Below are 19,775 nucleotides of genomic sequence, written 5' to 3'. Positions count from 1 at the left end.
TAATTAGAACAATGGTTATGTTTTGGTGGCTTCCATTATACAAGGCTAGCCTTATATTTCTCTATAATTCATGACTCACATTGACTTTATAGGGAGATGCAAGTAAAACTTTCTTCTTACACTTAAAAAGAAATTAAGGTAAATTAAGTGCTCATTTTTTCCAAGCATTTTCTAGAAAGTCAATCCCTCTTCAATATTTAAGGTGGGTGGGGTTTTTAGTTTAGAACATTGATAACCATCTGATAACCAAAGCTATAGTTTCTCTTGAATTTATTCATTTATGTTAATTTCTGCATTTATTCACAATGATTGAAGTAAGATTGATGATGTATCACACACAAGCTTATTAGAATCAGTCAATTATAATGAGAACTTATAATCTGAATCTGAAAGAAGGCACTCAAGTGGAAATTATTTTAAATTGTTAGCATCAATCTGAATCCCTATAATTGCTTATAATGATGAAAATTTTCAAATAACATGATGTAGCTGAGCTATGCAATTTCATACTATACACTCAGAGTATTTTCTATTTAATTATGTAGTTTCTGAAGATCATTCATTAAATCTTGTGATCGAGTGATACAGCATAAAAGCTGGTCAGAGGTAAGGAGGCATAGAGCTCAGTTGCATATTCCACCATTCCATCTACATCTGTATTGAACAAAATTCCTTGCTTCCTAGTCCCCATTACCCCAGCAGTAATTTTATCACTTTGTAGCTCCACTCCTAGCCACATCCAACTCATTCAGGGAGTAAGTCAAAGCTGTTACTGTCATTAATTTCAAAGTCTGTCATTAAATTCAGAAGTCTGAAAATGTCAGACCAGCATAAGAAGAAAAAGTTACCTAGTCTATCTCTTGCTACTGAGAGAGAGACCATCCTTAACAGATGTTCACCTAGCCTTTCTTTCAAAGCCTCCAATAATTAAAAAATAAAACAAAACAAACAAACAAGAAACAGGCGGCTTGTTTCAGTTATTAGTTATCCATGTATTTAGAATATTATCTCTTTCAATTTAACTTACAGCCATTTTGTTGCAAATTCATCCAATTTTGTCCTCAAGTGGACATGGAAAATAATTGAATACCACCATGTACAACCTTTGGATACTGTGTCCATTAACATTTATAAATGTGTCTATTAGCAATGTAGAAAAATGACTAAGCTAACTCAGTTGTTTTAAACTTTACTCAGAGATCATATTGTCTAAATCTTTTAGCATTTTAGCTCTTCTCTAAACTCATTCTAACTTGCCTACATCCTTCATAGAGAGCAATTCCTAAAATCTGCTGAGGCCTCACTAGACAAGGAAACCACAGAATAATTTTTATCTGTGTTATATATAACACAGCTGCTAATACACCCCGGAATTAAATTTGCATTTTTTAACCACATCACACTGATGGTTTACATTTATTATGTTGCTTTATGCTATATCCTGAAAATACTTTTCTGTAAGTCTTCTTAAACTAAGGAGTGATTCCTAATTTTGTATTTTTTCAATATTTTTTTAAATCCCCAAATGCATTTATTTTTATTGGATTCAGCTAATTTCTCCAATTTATTTCATTCATTAAATTCTCAATTTTGTTTGTTTGTATTAAGATATTTTGCTGTTGAAGCTCTAATTTAATTTCTTTGAGTTATAGTTTTCTACCCTACTAGGTATCCTTCTTTCATTCTGTCTTCCCAGGAAAACCTACCTACTAGCTCTTTCAATGTGCTGATTCTCCTTTTTTGAAATACACATCTGACAGTCTTTTCTTCCTCTTCCATCCAAGCATTCTCTACCTAGAATCCCAGATACATCATGATTACTTGCATGAACATGTCTTCTGGTTTTGGATTTTCAAGTGGTATTGTCTAGCTAGTTAGAATCACACCTAAACAAGCTAGAACTAATCATTTATTCAAATAAAAATATTGTGTCTGTCTGACAAGTCTCTATTCCTTGTATGAAAAGCAAAGTTAGTCTTACAGCAATACAAACTTAATTAAAACCACCTATTGCAACCCTGCTGTTTGGATGCATTACATAGCTACACAAAAATAGCCTCATCCACCTACTCGTTCTGTTTGGCAGTTTATAGTAAATCCCTAGCATTACATTAACCTTGTTCTTCTCCCCTTTCATCTTCACCCAAGTATCCAAGCACACTGCCTCCTCCTGAACTTCAGAGCAGGTATGTATACATTCTTGATCCACAGACCAACTGTTCCCTGTATTTTTCATTCAGCATGGGCAGAGTTTTACCCTATATTTAAACTAGACATGAGCATTGTAACTGTTTCACATAAATGTTGACTTATATCCTTAAGCCTCAAAACTAGCTTGGGTACTTTTCCAAGAAAACAAAGGATGACCCGCATGTGTAACGGCCCAAGAACAGTGTAGACTCAAAGTGCATGCTGTAATGATAAATTGGCTGAGTAGGTAGCAAAATGCATTAATGTAAAAAGGCAGAATTTTATTAACACAACAAAATATCACAAAACATAGCCAAGCAAGTAAACAAGAAAAATCTGTAACAGCACTATAATTATCACATACATTAAAATTAATAATAGCAGAAATACTCATCCCATGCTCTTCTAATCAACAAATAGTAGATTATAGGGTAATTAGTAGGGAATTTATATATGATTATTATGTTCTAGATTACACAGTGACTAATTATAGTAGCAATCTGAAGGCATGTTAATAACCATGGAATCATCTAACAAAAAGAACATAAATTAAAGGTGTAGCATGTTTCTGAATTGTACACATGATCAAACGTATATAAATATATCAAAATAATTTTCATTATTTTATCCATTTCTCCAAAATAATGAAAAATAATGCATCTAAGTAATATTTCTGAAAATCCACAAGGGCAATTATCATCACTGAAATATAAGATATTACTAGTGATTTATTGAATGACCATAAAACTTCCACTTTATTTGTTTTTTGTGAAAAAAAAAAAAAAAGACAATTCATAAAGAATTTAAAAGACTGAGCATGGAAACATGGAGTTTTTGTGACTGTTAACCAATTCCAGTGTGCAATGTATAGGACAATCTCCATTCTTTAAAATGAGAGCACATCCTTAAGAACTTAAAAATAATGTGCTTTCTTCCTGAAAATATTTATGCTGTTTTCTAATTAAATCATATATATCACATAACTGTGTTCCTATGTCCACAGAGGTTCAGCAATAGTATGACTGTCTGAAGTTGTAGGGTATGCAGCAATTATCTCAGATAAAACTTTCAGATAGTGAGCATTAATGAAACTTAGCCCTTAATTTAAGAGCCAAATGTGAACTTAGAGTCTTCAATTTAGAAAGCCTTAAAAACAGTCTTGAGAAGAAAAACAAAAACAAAAACCATAAAGCTACATGATCACTAGTAAGATTTTTTTTTTTTTTTAATGACAGTTTATTTCCTGGGCGGAAAGAAAAAAAAAAAAAAAAAAGCAGAAGAGTGTGTAATTCCTAGGCAATAGAAAACATTTGTACAGTCCATTGCTATATCCGCTCTTTCAATGGCTGCTTTCTACTACTGTCCAAAACAATAACAATTATCTTTAAAATTGATACAGACTGTGGAGTGGGCATGAAAAGAGGACATGAGATGTAATGGAACAGAGCATATATGCATATATCTAGCAAAAATTAAATAGAAGAATGGAAAAGTTAAACACAGTTACCGATTGGATCCTACTGGACAAAATGTCCAGCATACAGACAGAAAAAAAAAACATCATACAATGGGTGAAAAATTGGCTGACGGGTAGGACTTAAAGGGTTGTGGTAATTGGGTCCACATCAGGCTGGCAGCCAGTCACCAGTGGGGTCCCCCAGGGCTCCATTTTAGGGCCAGTTCTTTTCAATATGTTTATAAACTATTTGGATGTAGGACTAGAATATGTTTTGAATAAATTTGCTGATGATACTAAACTAGGAGGAGTTATTGACTCTGCTGAGGATGGAAAGGCCTTGCAGAGAGATCTGGACAGATTGAAGAGCTGGGCAATCACCAACCGCATGAAGTTTAGCAAGAGCAAGTGCTGGGTCCTGCATCTGGGACCCTGGCTATACTTACAGACTGGAGGCAAGAGGCTGGAGAGCAGCCCCACAGAGAGGGATTTTGGGGTTGTGGATGATAGCAAGCTGAACATTAGCCAGCAGTGTGCCCTGGCAGCCAGGAGAGCCAACCGTATCCAAGGGCGCATCAAGCATGGCATTGCTAGTCGGTCAAGGGAGGTGATTGTCCCTCTCTACTCTGCACTGGTGCGGCCTCACCTCAAGTACTGTATGCAGTTCTGGGCACCACAGTACAAGAAGGACATTAAACTGTTGGAGAGTGTCCGGAGGAGGGCGATGAAGATGATGGAGGGCCTAGAGGGGAAGACATATGAGGAGCGGCTGAGGGCACTGAGCAGGACAGGATGTGAAACTGTTGGAGAGTGTCCAGAGAAGGGCTACTAAGATGGTGAAGGGCCTAGAGAGGAAGACATATGAGGAGTGGCTGAGGTCAGTTGGCCTGTTCAGCCTGGAAAAGAGGAAGCTGAGGGGAGACCTCATTGTGATCTACAGCTTCCTCACGAGGGGGAGTGGAGGGGCAGGCACCAATCTATTCTTTCTAATGACCAGCAATAGGACGTGAGTGAATAGTGTCAAGCTGCAGCAGGGGAGGTTCAGGTTAGACATCAGAAAGAGGTTCTTCACCAAGAGGGTGGTCAAGCACTGGAAAAGGCTCCCCAGGGACATAGTCACAGCACCAAGCCTGTCAGAGTTTAAGATGTGTTTGGACTGTACCCTTAGTCATATGGACTTAATTTTTGGGTAGACCTGTGTGGTGCCAGGATTTGGACTCAATGATCCTGGTGGGTCCCTTCCAGTTTAGGATATTCAATGAATCCATGTTTCTGTGAAATGCTAGTAGAAAGAATAAGAGAAATAGTAAGAGAAATAGTAGTAAGAGAAGAGAAATAATACAGAAGGAGTATGGACCATACTCTTGTAACTGCCTAAATGAGCTTAACTTCTAAGTTCTTGTTAAAAATGCTTCACAAATAGGATCAAAAGACTTGTTCTCAAATGAACAATTTGACATAGCATGCTTCATTCTCATATTAATAAGGATCTGGGAATGTGCTAAAAAACATTAAACTATCCATTAAACTATTTCTGTTTAGCCATATGGAAGATGCTTCAGAAGATCTTTCATACACAAAGGCTAAATTTCATGAGCAATTCTCATGTGGAGAGCATTTAGAGAATCAGGACATGTATGATTTGTATGATTTGATATGTGAATCTTCCATTGTTTGAGGCATCAATTAAACAATTATTTCTGAAACCATAGAACTGTTTTTTGTTGTTGTTGTTGTTTGTTTGTTTGTTTGTTTTCTTTTTTTTCTTTTTTTTTTTTTTTTGAGAGTCAGCTTGAGAGGAGATCTGGCATGTACAGTTCTTCCCCCTGCAGCACAAAAGACTGGCTTGGTTGCCCCTCTGGAACCATCCAACCTCCTTAAGCCACTACAAAAATATTGTGGGCCTAGAATTCAAAGAGATGAAGAAATGGTTATTGAGTAGCCAATTTTCCAGAGCTAGTAATGTAGGGATTAAAACCAGAGGGTTGTTCTCAGATTCATAAAGATTAGGAAGCCTGAGGCTATTTCTTTGATTTTGTGCTGATATTTTACACCTTTTCTGTGGAGCTTTTCTCCAGGGCCTTTTGCCAGAGAAAGCTTAGCCTTGAAATGACTTCAGTATTTCTGTGAAGAGCACAGCAAGGCTAGAGATGGAAAGATACCCTGGACTGCAAGAAACAATTAAAACAGCAGACTCTATAATGACTTATATAGCTTACATGATTCTCAGCACATTTTTCCTCTTCAGCTGAATTTTTATTTCCACTTAGTCCTCGCTGTTATTCTCTTAAAAACGTTCCCACATTAAGGTTGCCACTGCACAGCCTACCAGAGTTAATATATTCACCTGGTACAACCTAGAAGCAGCATTGCTGCATTAGCCATCTGTGCACCTGAGTTAAAAAGCCATGTGATCAGGGTACTTGCTTGAATTCAGTGTCTCCAAAATCCATAGTGAATATAACTACTGACTGTAATCTACTTTCCCTCCACCATGAAAACAAATTCTAAGTTTTTCCTGATTTGCTATCCTTTTTTTTTTTTAAAGGAAATCCAACTGCTATATTTACCAAATTCCTTTTTATCAACAATTGCAGCAACAATTAATCAGCTAATTAATCACTCACACAGAAGTTTTGCCAAACAGATTTTGGAAAATCAAACAAACAAAGAAAAAACATATATATAATAATGACGAGGGGTTCAGGTGGTAAAATAAATATATGTGAAATAATGACAAGGAAAGAGAAGAATAATGGCATTAAAAATCTGCTAAATATTTATGTTCCTGCAAAATAACTAAAAAAAACGAATCATTAGGGATCAATACAGTTTTAACGACACATACACAAGAATGAACTGCTGCTACAAAAGCTGAAATAAATCTAAAACAGCAGAAGGCAAGACAGTAGTGAGGCAGAATGAGCAAAATAGGCCAAAACCAGTCACATTTTCTGCAGAAATTAAAAGTAGATAGGACATAGGGTAAGTTCGTAGCCAACTGAAATACAAATAGTGGAGAGAGATCTGAAGACTGTATTCTAGAAGTATGAAGCAGATGAAATATAGGGAGAAATACAAATGCAGTAGGAGGAAGAAAACCTAATACAGGCAAATTCAGATGTGTTTTATAGTAGTGCAGGGTCTACTCTTCAAATTAACAACCATGTCAGATTTAACATATTTTACATTACAAATACTGGGGTGCAATTACAGAAGGAAAGAGATTATTAAAGGAAAGGAAAAACCAACATGTGAAACAATGGAAAAAGAATGAAAAAAATCACAAACCAGAAAAGATAATATCTCTATGATAATAACTGTTGAGAAAATCATACAGAGACCTGTCTAATATTTGTGGGAATATGTTTCAGAAGAAGATGGTAAAGAACCATGAATGATAAAAGGAAGTCAACATTGGCAAGATCTTGGGTCTCTTTTAAACTGCATGAAGATGGGTTCTTTTTGTGAGGTTAAGGCCAAAAGAAGAATAGAGAAAAAATACATCTATATATATAATCTGTGTTGTAAAAGGAAGATATCTCACTGCAGGAATACAAAAGAAATCACTTGGAATCAAGTCATGGACTGTATTGTCATGGACTACAGTTTGAGTCAACTATGAATGCAATTCAAAAAATGTAAAAAGTCACTCAAGACAAGTTTCACCGTGTATGTACCTTTTCTGATTATTCTCATCAATTTTGATGAACCAAATTACATTTAGGTAAAATATCCAATTTCATAAGTAAAGGTATATAAGTAAAGGTATTTTTTTTCTTGTGAATGCATTCTGTAGTGAGCCAATAGCAAGAAATAATTTAACAAAAACATATCTATGAGTTCATCATTTTTTGTGGGTTTCTTCAGCTACAGCAGCCTCATATATGGGCCACGCGCATTCTCTCTTCCTGACCTGACCACCTCTTCCACTTTTCTGGGAGATCTATTTTTGCAGCTGTTTGTGACTCAAACCAAGGAAACAATTTGGCAGAGAAAAAAAAAAAAAAAACCTTTTTTTTTTTTTACGTCAGTTTGCAGCCTGATGACTTTGCTAGGACAGTTTACTGGGTAGTTGTACAACTAAGGTAGCAAATTGAAGAGGCTGAAGGAAAAAGAAACAACCAGCTGAGGGTTGTTTAAATTGGTCTGAATCCCATTTTAATCCAGTTGCTGTGGATAATGCACCTGTATTTCCATCTTGATGTTGAATATTCCTAATCTGCTCATCAAAGGTAAAGTTGTGGCTTTGCCTACACCCCACCTGCCTTTTCTTCCTCTCCACTCACCCACAGGTGTTACTCACAGTGGCCTCTACAACTCTACAACTCTACAGCTCTAGTTTTGGTATTGCACTTGGTTCTTCTTATTTCTCTATCACAGGAATAATCTTTAAGGGAAAAAAAAAAAGGAAAAATTTGCAGTGTGAAAATAAAACAAGTAAGTTTCCTGATATGACAGAGATGAAATTCTGTCCAAAAAGGAATGTGATAAATTGAATAAATGTGCTTTTTTTTTTTTTTTTCAAAATTTAAACAGCGAAAAAACTCTCTTTTAGATAAGATTAAAAGAGAAACATAGATACTGTTCAGCATTTTACACTGTATGTGTTTCAGAAAGTGCAAAGCATAACTTTCATGAAGGCACTCAAACAATTATTAAATGTCTCTAGAAGAAAGATGTTGGACCCTTAAGTGAAACTTGGCTTAAACTTGAAATATCTTGTTTCAAACTGGAATATGGCAATATAAATTCTGATCCTAACACTTATGCAGTTTTAAGGTTCCTCATGTCAGATAAATGAGCCACTCAAAAAATGTATGACTATCATTAGCTAGATTAAACCCAGATTAAAAAAAAAAAAAAAGGGGAAAAAAAAAAAAAGCTGAAATAGACAGAAGTAAGTGCCAGAGTACTTTATGTTCATGTTTACATATTACAAAAGCAAATAATGAAGAATAGTGACTTAAGAAGTTGATTTTGGAAGCAACACATAAAACTTCACTGGGTTTCTTCACAAAGAGACACCAACAGAAATCCTTTTCTGGTATTGCAGGAGGTCTCAAAGGGCTCTGGATCTCATAGTTTTCCCCACTTTAAAATAGTTCCCTATTTAAACCTTACCAAGCTCCACTCCAGAAGAGGTATTCTCCTATTCTGGAATGATTATCACAGCTTCAGCAGGAACATTTTTCAGAACAGGGACAAATGTTTATGCAAGGAATAGTCTTTTCAGGGTATTTGTATCATTGCAATTTTATTTTCAGATATTAAATGCACAATCATTTCTCATGATAACTTAAAGTATTTTGGCATTACAGGGGACCATTCTTTAGATACTATTAACACGTGTAGATTATTAGATGATATTTTAATTCTTTGGAATGCCTTAGCACAGGGATTTCCATGAGTCAATAACATATCATTTGCTAGTCTTTTATTTGTGCAATATATTGTAGGATTCATTTGGTAAGACATCATTTCATATTTTCAGCAAATGTATAAACATATATGTCTAATATATTTCCTTTGAATAAGTAGTTCCACTTTGATACTTTTACTTCTCCGTGAACCTTGAATTTTAGTGAAATTTAGTATAACCTTGGAAAAGGAAAAAATGGGGTGCTAAAGACATACCTGAAAGTGAATTTTCCAGTGAATCTACATCATGAGTGCACCTTTTCCCTCTGTCAAATCATTATCTGCCATCAGCAAATATCAGTATAGTACTTCATTTTTATAAGGTATTCTTTTCTGTGTGCTTATTTCATGCTTTTGGATTTAAGAAAACAATTTCACACCCAGTGAAATTGGTGTTACCTGTAATAAGAACATGTAGTTTGAAGCTTCATTCTGCTGAATTGGCCTGATCTGTTACAAATGCTTCTTACAGATCCCAGCCTATAATTTACATGGTTCAGTGAGATCAAAGGTAATTTTTTCTCTTCTTATTTCAGTGTACTCTCACCTCAACTGGAGAAAATGTTTAAATTATATGAGTTTCAATCTAGTAAAGCACTTACTGTTTTGTATGTGCTTAGGTTTTTGTTAGTCAACAAAGCACTTACACATTTTTTATTCCTACAGACTTCAAATCTTATATAAGCTTAAACTTAAACACACTCATACTTGCTTTCAAGAGACAAAGCCAAACTGAGAAATATATTTTAATGGACTTATCAAAAAAAAAAAAAAATCAAACTGTCATCTGATTCCATTAAAAATCATTAAAGATTTTATCCTGCTCAGAAAACCTGAGTATAGCTGGGGAGATTAAATTGTCAACCTTAGAAGCCTTCTCTAAAGCTTAAACCTTCACACCAAAAAACTTTAAGTATCAGAGTTGTCATGTTATGTTCAGATTGTAACTACTGATTTTTGAGAAATAAAAATAATCTATTCTGTAATTAGATTGATATGCAATATTTATAATATCACCATATATATGCTAGTGGTGCTTTTCAAATTAGGTAGTGATAACCACTTCTCACTGAACTCAGAAATAATGTCACCAATTATTCTTGCATCTCATCTCAAATGCCCGAATTATCCTTGTGCTATTTTTTCCCATCAAATATTAATAATGAAATGATTTAGACAGAACAAAAAATTATGCTGTTGAAGTTCTTGAATATTTATAGAGAAAGGGATCTCTATCGATGGTCAGGTAAAAGTTATTCCACCCCACATAACAGAGTAGAACAAGGTACTGAATTAACCTGAAGAGGCATTTGGTGTCTTCATCTTTCAACTTTGCTGTGCCTTTTAATTCTGTTGTCTGTAATACCATCACAATATGATTTCCATATATTCAACTCTTGGTTTCCTAACTCTTGAAAACCTGCCTGCCTTGTCCTTTTGCTAAAATTCTGACTCATCCTATGTGACATCCGCCGCAGGCACAGGCTGGCACAGTCAGGTACTATCACTAACACAAAAAAAAAAAAAAAAAGATGGTCAGCAAACTGTCCAGCTGATTTTGACTCCAACCTAAAGAGCATGTGTTCAGTCAGAAACAAGTGACTAGGGTAATATCTTTTCAGGTATTAATGTCCTCAAAATTTTATTTCTGTATTTCAGACTCTTCACCTCTGTTTCTTTGTGAAATTCCCATATCCATTTACCTATACTTCTTTCTCAATGAAGGTAATTTTATTTTTGATATTCCCCAAGTTCTAGCTATTCAGATTCTGATTCTGAAAACAACTGACGAACCCAGTTAATTCATCCCAAAAGAATGTCATAATTCTCCAATTAATTTTAGAATCAGATTTATATTCGAAGTCTAAAGCAACCAAAGCTTAAATAAACTAGGCAGCACAGATGCCTTGATTAAAAAAAGTTGCATGCTACCATGTGTGCATTTATTGCCCACTCCACCTATGAGATTTAAAATGGACGGAGCTGGCTAGGAAAGTTATGCAATTAGCCATGGTACGTTCTGATCCAATTTCTCTCTTCAGCAGTTACCATAGGCTGTGCTTCTAAGTCCCCAGTGACTTTTCAGTCTGTCGTTCCCCATTAGAAGGTCTGAAGGAAGCTGAAAAGGGAGTCCTGCCAACACCCTCCTTGGAGAGGCTGACGCCAGGGCTCAGTAATCCCCTGCAGCCCCTCTCTTCCACAATGCTGCCTGAAAGTGTCGTCCTTATTCCCACCACACTACCAACCTTTCATCTTGCTCCAGGTTTCAAGGAGGAACAGGCCAATTCTTTATTATAGGTGAATAGGCCAATGTTCTATTATACACCAATGTTTTATTATAGGCCACGGTTCTACTATTTATTATTTACATTTGTCATTTCTCACACAGTACGTTTTCCTGGAATGAATTTAGCTATACTTTTCAGTGGAGTGGGTATTAAAAAATAAAAATAAGCCATCTGTCACAGTTTACTATCCATTTTATGTAATAACCTTTTCAGCTGTGCATCTGTCTTTGGGAGATATGAACCTTGTTCCATGCAAGGAGACTGCTTGGCACTCTGATGAAAGGGTGTGTAAAAACAGAAGCAGATAAGAAACCCACAGTATATAAACATGAGGAGAACAGCTTCTTATAACATGAAAGCAGCACCACTGATAAAGTGGTCAAGGCAGTAAAGTATCTGAAGAGTAACGGTCACAAAAAAGGAGTAACCAAAAAAGATTAAAGCCATATCCCCATACTGCAGGACCTACCAACTAGTTAAATGCTGCCCAGGTTAAAATAGAGTTTATATATATATATGTACCTAGGGTTTTAACAAAATATATAAATATATTATTTTAAAAATGTGTTTTTTAGTAAAATAGATTATATAAATTTGTGTGGATTCCATGACACATATAACATAGAGGGAAGAGAAAAAATGGAAAATTGAACTGTTCAAAATGAAAACAATTTAACTACATGCAAAACCACTTATTTCTGAAATCAGAACAGAAAGAATGTTATTATTATTTTTATTCTTCCCAACCCAAATCCATTTTTTTTTCCTTTCAGTTTCTAAGTAATAGGTTGGAGAAACACTCAGGAACATCCAAGAGCAGAATAGCAAAAACGTAAGGGTGCACAGATAAAAGAAATGTCATGCAGCCATCACCTTAATCTCCTGTGTGCTTTCATGCATCACAGCTTGAGATCACAAGGAAGCGGTGCTCTGAGGGACTGCTGTGTCTCCTTCCCAAGGAAGGACAGACATGGACAAGCAGCACATACAGTGGAGGCTGTGAGCACTTGTAAAGCTCTGCTGGGGTAGCTGCAGGCTGTGAAGAGACAAACCATAGCTGAAAACAAAACCTCATGGTTCATTCCCAATAGAAATTAATGAGAGCTCTCTCTTGCTGTGTGGTGTACTGGTTAGCGGTCAGCTCCACACCCCAAACTGTGAAGCCAGTGAAATCGCTGACAAAACTCCTCTCACTTCCAACATGAGCAAGACTCCTCATCACATTTATAAGGGATAACAGCAGCTACAAACAGTTACCTGCAGTCCCAGCATGTTCTCCAAGCATTTTTTCTTCCAGCATTTTCCATTACCTACAAATATACCAAAACAGAAACAAAGTCAGAGCCAGGCAGAGCCTCCTGCACAAGAGCAATGTCCACATGCATGTAAAGAGACATCTGCAGCGTTTCAGACTAACTTAACTTAAAAAGTGTTACAGGAATTGCCTATACTAATGGTGAGGAATAGACTTGGTACATTTTAGATGTAGAGCTTAGGGATATGGTTTAGTGGGGACTGTTTGTGTTAGGTCAGAGGTTGGACTCGATGATCTTGAGGTCTCTTCCAACCTAGAAATTCTGTGATTCTGTGTGATTTCAATGGTAATGTTTCAAATTGGGTTAACACAAACTAAGTAACTTTTAATGCAACATAAAGTTGTCATAAATCATATATATACATATCATAGATTAAGCACATAACACCTTTGAAGAAATTTACTAAGAATTGAGAGAGGGGAACATCAGAACTAAAGACCCGTTTCCTGTAAGGAGAAAGTCACAAAAACAGTTTCTTCTTTTACAAAATCATATTATCTATTCACTTTGGACATCAGTAAGTGCAAAATCCACATTAATTTCCACTAGATTTGAATCAGTGTCTAAAGAGCCATCTTTTAATGCTCAGAGTGTGTCCTCATTAACTAATCCCATCAAAAGGAAACAAAAAACAAATAAAATGTGTCTGTAGGTTATACCTGCTACAAAAACTCTGTCATCACAATACCCCTGTGCCTATGAGGAAGAGGTGAGTGGATAAAGAAAAATATCATCACAAAAGGAGACAAACATGTTGAGAAACTTTCGAGAATACTGGGTATAAGCCTTTACAAACTGAATTTGTTAACAATTATAACATGATGCTTCCCTGCTTAATGTTGGATGTGACATATATTCCTAGACATATAATGCTCAAAGAGTATGCCTCTATTTATTTTTAGCTGAATAAATGATGTCTTCTTCCTAAATTACTTTTTCCTCTAATTCAAACCACCATGTGCTTCATTCTTTTTGAACATGCAGGGAATTGCACTGAGAGTGCATCAGTTAAATGTAGTTAGCTATGTCCTGAGAGGCTGGTAGCTTCAATTCCAGCTGTCAGATATTACATTTAATTAAGTAATCCTAATTACATCTGTCTAAAGTTTGTAAAATTGCATCAGTCTAAAACCTGGATAGCAGAATGGCTGTGCACAACACCTTGGTTTTCTAAAAGTTTGTTTTTATCAGAGCTATGACCGAATGATCCACTCAGCTATCCAGAAAAATGATCCACTGCTTTCCAACAAACACAAAGACTGGAAACATGATCAGCTCAAATGCCATAAATCATCTGATAAATATAGTAGGAGAGTTATGTAATTAGGTATTTTGCAAGATAAACTTCTTGACGGCTTATATGTTGCTGAACTCTCATCTACATTCATATTTTTTGCTTTGCCCAACATTCATTGTATTATGATTTGTCATGTTGACTATTTTGTAGATTTAATACTATACAAAAGGGGAAATTAAAATGCGCCATAAAGCCCTGCATGGTTAATTGTCTTTCTTCAGCTACACATAGTATGTATTGATTATGCTTGGACATAATCTAGGGTTTACAATTTATTTATTTATTTATTTATTTATTTTTGTAAAATTCAATGGACAAGATGCCTGAGTAGAATATATTTCCATTTTGTATTTGAAAATGGTTTCATTCTCAGTTCCATTGTTTGAACACTTTCATGCTTTTTGTTTATGTTCCCATTCTTAAAAGCACCATAAAATTCCACCATTTCCAATTCCATTGATTTTAATAGAATTTAGGCACTTGTTTAAAACTAATAGAAATTAGGTAGGCACTGGAATATTTTGCTTAATGAGTCTACAATGACTAATGTAGTGAAGAGTTCATAAACTGAACTGTAAACAGAAGGATGAATCACAGTTATATCACTCTACATTTGTTTGGCTAAGTATATATTTGACTAGTAGGAAAAAAATAAAAATAGCACATATTTTATTTCATACATAAGATTATAACAATGAATTGTAAAAAATCTAAAATCTATTTCTTCACTTTTGGCAGTGATTAGATGGTAATAGTATCAGCAGAAATATTTTTGAAGGTTTTTCTATCTGTTTTAGCTCGTTTCTGTAAGGAAATTAACTGGCAGTGTAGATAAATCAGTTCAGTTTGGAATCTTAAAGCAGTGCATCATTACAGAATGAATTTACAGAATTTAAAATATTTTAATTAAAATAAAGTAATGAATTACAGAATACAAAAGAACAGATTAAGAAAATAATATATTATTTCACGGCAGAAGAGATCAGTTATGGATGACAATAAAGCCATAATTTTTGTTGCTGGAGGACAGAGTCCTCTCTTTTCACTGTTCCATCCCATTTTTAAAGATGCAGCTTTCAAGCATTTTGCTTTCAAAACATAAATACATAGACTCCCCTACATTTACGCATGAAAAGAAAAACTTATAGTATGTTTGTATGGCATTTATAAGACTTTAGAGACTGTGGTGTCACCTTCATTTTTCAGACGGTCCACAGATTTGTAGAGATTTGCCTAGGTGATTCACTGAAACTTGCAGAAAGTTAGGGTCAGAGTTTGCTTAGCTGACTTGAATTGCTACAGAACTGAGAGATAATGCTAGCCTCTTGCCTGGAGCTAGCCTGACTTTGTATTTCCTGACGGAGATGGGCAGAGACCTCCAGAACACAAGAAATTTTGATAACAGAAATTAGATGCCCAGCTCTATGGCCAACCTCAATGCCACTGTGATTTATACAATGAATATCTATCTCAAGTCATTCATGAGAAACACTAACCTCAGCTGCAGTTGTGCATATTCAAAGTGCTGATTTCTCTTTAGAGGGGCAAAGGGGGGAGACATGACAAGAAACAGAAGAAAGTGGAGGAAAAAAAAACAAAGCAGCTTGATGGAAATGCAGCCTGTTACAAATTCTCCTCCGCTCACTGATTGAGGCACTGAGTGCCCTAAAAGCCTATGCATGACAATGATCTGGCTAAAAAACTAGTAACTTTATTTCATAAGTAAATCTCTGAACCAATTCCTGAACTGGCTCGCCAGGGAGCTGCCTAAATGTTGAATGCACAAGCAAGGGCGTGGGTGAGACTGCAGAGCTGAGAGAGGGAGGAGGAGAGAATCGTGGCAGCCTGCATTTGGATCAGCTCATTGTGCACCACGCCTTTCCAAGCCTGAAGCCTGTGTAAATTGTGACGGGGAGAATCTGACACTAAATCAATGAGGATATACAATGGATTCCCATACCTGGTATCTTTCTCACTTTGATGCCTATAACTAGAGGGAGATTTTAGCTCTGTTTTCCCTCGCACAAGACCTTAGTCTTGAATATGAAGATACCATCATGAAACTGAACACAATTTCAAAAAAACGCTGAATTAAAAGATTTACTCTGTTCATGCATTAGATGTATGAGCCTTAGAAAAGACAATTAAAATTTCACTTTAGAAGTCCTTTATCTATTACTTCTCATATAGAGGGGTGGAAAAAAAAAAAAAAAAGAAAGAAAGAAAAAAAAGTTTGGCACAGAAATTTTACATTTATCTGCCTGAGGAGATGGCTTAGTTCCCTGAGGCTGGTATCAACAGGTGTGTTTTATTATTCTGTTTGACACCCCTGAGTGTTACAAAGTTTATGCAATGTTTGTCTTGCTGAACCTCATACTACTTAATCATTTTTGAAATTTATTAATTCTACAGTAATCTTTGTAGGACCTTGATAAAATTTGTAAAAATATACCACATTTATATACCATAAATTGTATACATAAATGTCACTTGTACTACATTTAATTTCTAAGACTTCTGCATCCTTCTACAGAGCAGTGAACTGACAGCTTCATCTCATGAGCATAGCAAAGAAATGAATGATTTTGAAGTTGGGACGCACACTATGGGAAAACATATCTTGCAGTTGCCCTCGGTAATTTAAGGGAAGGAGGTTGGAATGAGAACCCTTTTCATACCACCGAGATCAAAAACAGCAGGTATTCCATTTGCTGAGCGACTGCTATAACCAGCATGCTATCCTGAGTATTCAAAATGAGGTGTACTGGTATGAACGTGCATAACTAGTTCTTTGGGGAAACAAACAAACAAAAAGATATCCTGGTGCACTGCTGTCTTATTCTGTCTTCCGTTTGAAGAAAATATCACTGACTGTCTCTGATAGTTTGTCCAGCACACTGGTATTTCTATGTCTCTTATTACATAAAACTGCATTTTTTTTTTTCTAAAAAGTTTACCCCAACTTCATCTGGAGAAGGGAGCAGTTTTGCATATATGTGAGATATGCATTCAGAATGCTGAACACAACAGGTTCCTCAGCAAACGTAGGCAAAGCAATGTCTTGTTTCCAGATCACAATCTAGTTCTGCCTGGCAGAAGCTGGGCACAAACTTGCTCAGACTGGGCAGAAGTCTAGACACCCCGGTAATAGCACTTCCACAAGCGGAAAAGTTGATGCACTTCTGAAGCTAGGCATCAGTTCAGAAAGGTGCTACAAAATCACAGTTTGGGATGTAGACATCTGCATGACTATTTTTATTTTCAGTGCTTAAATTCTCATTTGGACTTAGCCACTCTATATAACCATTTTAAACACTTAAAAATAAACATAATCATATTAAAATACAAGTGTGATAGTTGCTTTACAAATCCATAGATACATTCTCATAATGTGTGATTGTTCATTATACAAATGGTCTGATTTTCATACATTGAAGGAACTACTTCAGATGGGTGGAACAATTTTCCCCTTTCTTTGTCCCAGGTAGGGATTTCTTGTATGAAATCCCTGCTTGTTTACTTCACAGAACTTGCCTGATCATGAGCTTCTTTAGCAAAACAAAACAAATGAAAAACACATAGCAGTACTAATGATCTTTACTAGTTATTCTTCTTCCTCAGATCAGTCCCTGGCTTTCAGGCACTGTACTTAACATGACAAGAGGAGAAGATACAGGACTATTTATTAATAATAACCATCATTGAAGGACTTATTCACTTCCTCCCTACAGGTTTGGACAGGTTTTCTAACAAACTTGTTGTAGTAGTTTTACTGTGATGGTGCTGGTAGAGATATGCTTTTAACAAGATTTGTGAGGAAAATTATATACTTGTGGGGAGGAAAAAAAACACATGCTTTCAGGTAGACAAATGCAGGAGACAGGAGAGACTCCTTTGTCAGCAGTCACAGAGACATTTAAATGACTGCTTCCCTTCACAAACCAAGAGTTGAGTGCCTAAATCATATCCATTTGTTTGATATGCACATCACAATGTTCCCTCTAAACGACAGAGCAATGATCTTTGTTATCAACTCATGGATAGTCAGGTAGGAAGTTTGGAATCCTTTCTATAGTTTAACCAAACGTTTCCTGAAAATGAGAAATAAAATAAAATAAAATAAAATAAAATAAAATAAAATAAAATAAAATAAAATAAAATAAAATAAAATAAATAAAGGAATGGAAAGTAGGTACCTTATCACCCAAGGAATCACTGCACTACCATTATGTCTGTATGTGGTGCAAAATGAAGTTTGGCAAACATATGTACAAGAAATGAGAACAGGGCTGGAAACCTTCCTATAAAGTCTGGCCACATTGGGCAAGAAAGTATCATATCCACTACTGTAATTCAGCGGGCAGCTCTACTTCCAGGTGTAATTTGCAGTTACGACTTTTGATTCTCCATCTTGTTGTGTTTAGAAGGAACAGCATGTTATTCCCCTGAAATATTGTGAGTAATAATCATCAGCAGCAAGATAAATTCTAAGTAGGTTACACAGAGGTGGTAAAGAACATTAATAATATGTTGACGGTCTAAATATAAACATTGCAATTATATTGTTACAACTACAGCTAGCAAATGCTTCGGATACCAGGCTAGCAAGGCAGTAAGCACAAAGCTAACTTCCATCACAAGGAAAGGGACACTGAATTAAATGGAGCTAACCCTATGTTTGCCAACCTGGCTGAATCACTTGAATTTATCCTACTATACACACCATGTGACAGGCCACCAACTATTAAAGCTTATCAGTAGAAGATTTTAAAGAAGTTTTAAGGTCTCAAATGCAAGCAATTTAATCACCAAGTAAAGTTCATGGCATATATTGAAATATCATCAGCTGAAAGTAATCAATACCTTATAAAAGGTTTTTGTTTGTCCTCTAACATCTGAGCAGTGAATGATTTTTATTTTATTTTTTTAGGAAAAACTGGTTTCAAGAAGATCATATATTGATCTTGGACAGACTGACTGAAGTTAAGGTACTCCTTCGTGAAAACGATCACAGCTAGCTCACATCTTTTATTAAAAATCACCTCAATTTCCAATTATCTGGCTAAAATAATAAAGTTATATTTGTATATAGCCTCAGCTTGAAAAATAATCATTCATCTGTTGAAGAAACCTATCTTAGACAAGATGTCTCTGTTGTTGTTAAGAGAGACTTGGCTTGTTCATCTTTTGACCAAACTAAACTTACAGCCTGCCAGAACATTTACAACTCACGTTTTAAGGAATCTTTGAAATATACCATTCAAGGCATGAATCACGGTGATTTTTGTATAAAAAAAACTTACAGAACATGATATGAATTGAAATAATAAAAATGGTAAAGCAAAAGAGAAGTCTGAAGCTTGCGTTCTGGAGAGGGCACTACTGAAATTTGAAATTTCAGAGCGAAAACCATGTCACCCTCCGTGAGCGGCGACCCCTCTCACAGGCTGACAGGAAGCAGAGATGACCTAGCGTTTTTCCAAATTAGCCACCACCCTTCGAGTCAACACGCCAAAAGATAAAATAATAATAATAATTAAAAAAAACACACACACACACACGCCGCGTTCCCCGAGTACCGCGACTACAGACGAGGCCGTGGGGGTCCCCCACGACCCCAGGTACAGCCGATGCGACAATTACAAGTTTGTGCGCACACACTGCGGCTCCGTTCCGTGCGCAGCCCCCCACCGGGCTCCCACCGCCGCCAGCGGGCCCCGCGCTGCGCTGCCCCCAGCACCGGGCACCGGGGCAGCCCCGGGCACGGCCCGCCCCGCCCAGCCTCCCCGCGGGACCGTGCCGCAGCG

At 36.1% G+C, this 19,775-nt stretch overlaps 1 long non-coding RNA gene across 1 annotated transcript; it reads right to left on the bottom strand.

Moving 5' to 3' along the window:
* Positions 1 to 11,186: 11,186 nt before the first annotated feature.
* On the bottom strand, positions 11,187 to 19,655 carry LOC311422311. Its single transcript, XR_014685258.1, has 3 exons — positions 19,522 to 19,655; positions 12,613 to 12,665; positions 11,187 to 12,391 (listed from the first exon to the last, which is right to left on the bottom strand). It is a non-coding gene; the product is annotated as an uncharacterized lncRNA (long non-coding RNA).
* Positions 19,656 to 19,775: the final 120 nt, after the last annotated feature.

Source organism: Aythya ferina (assembly GCF_964211825.1).
Source record: "Aythya ferina genome assembly, chromosome: 1".
Classification (NCBI taxonomy): domain Eukaryota; kingdom Metazoa; phylum Chordata; class Aves; order Anseriformes; family Anatidae; genus Aythya; species Aythya ferina.
The sequence above is the reverse complement of the archived record's forward strand: the minus strand, read 5'-3'. Positions and strand labels throughout refer to the sequence as shown.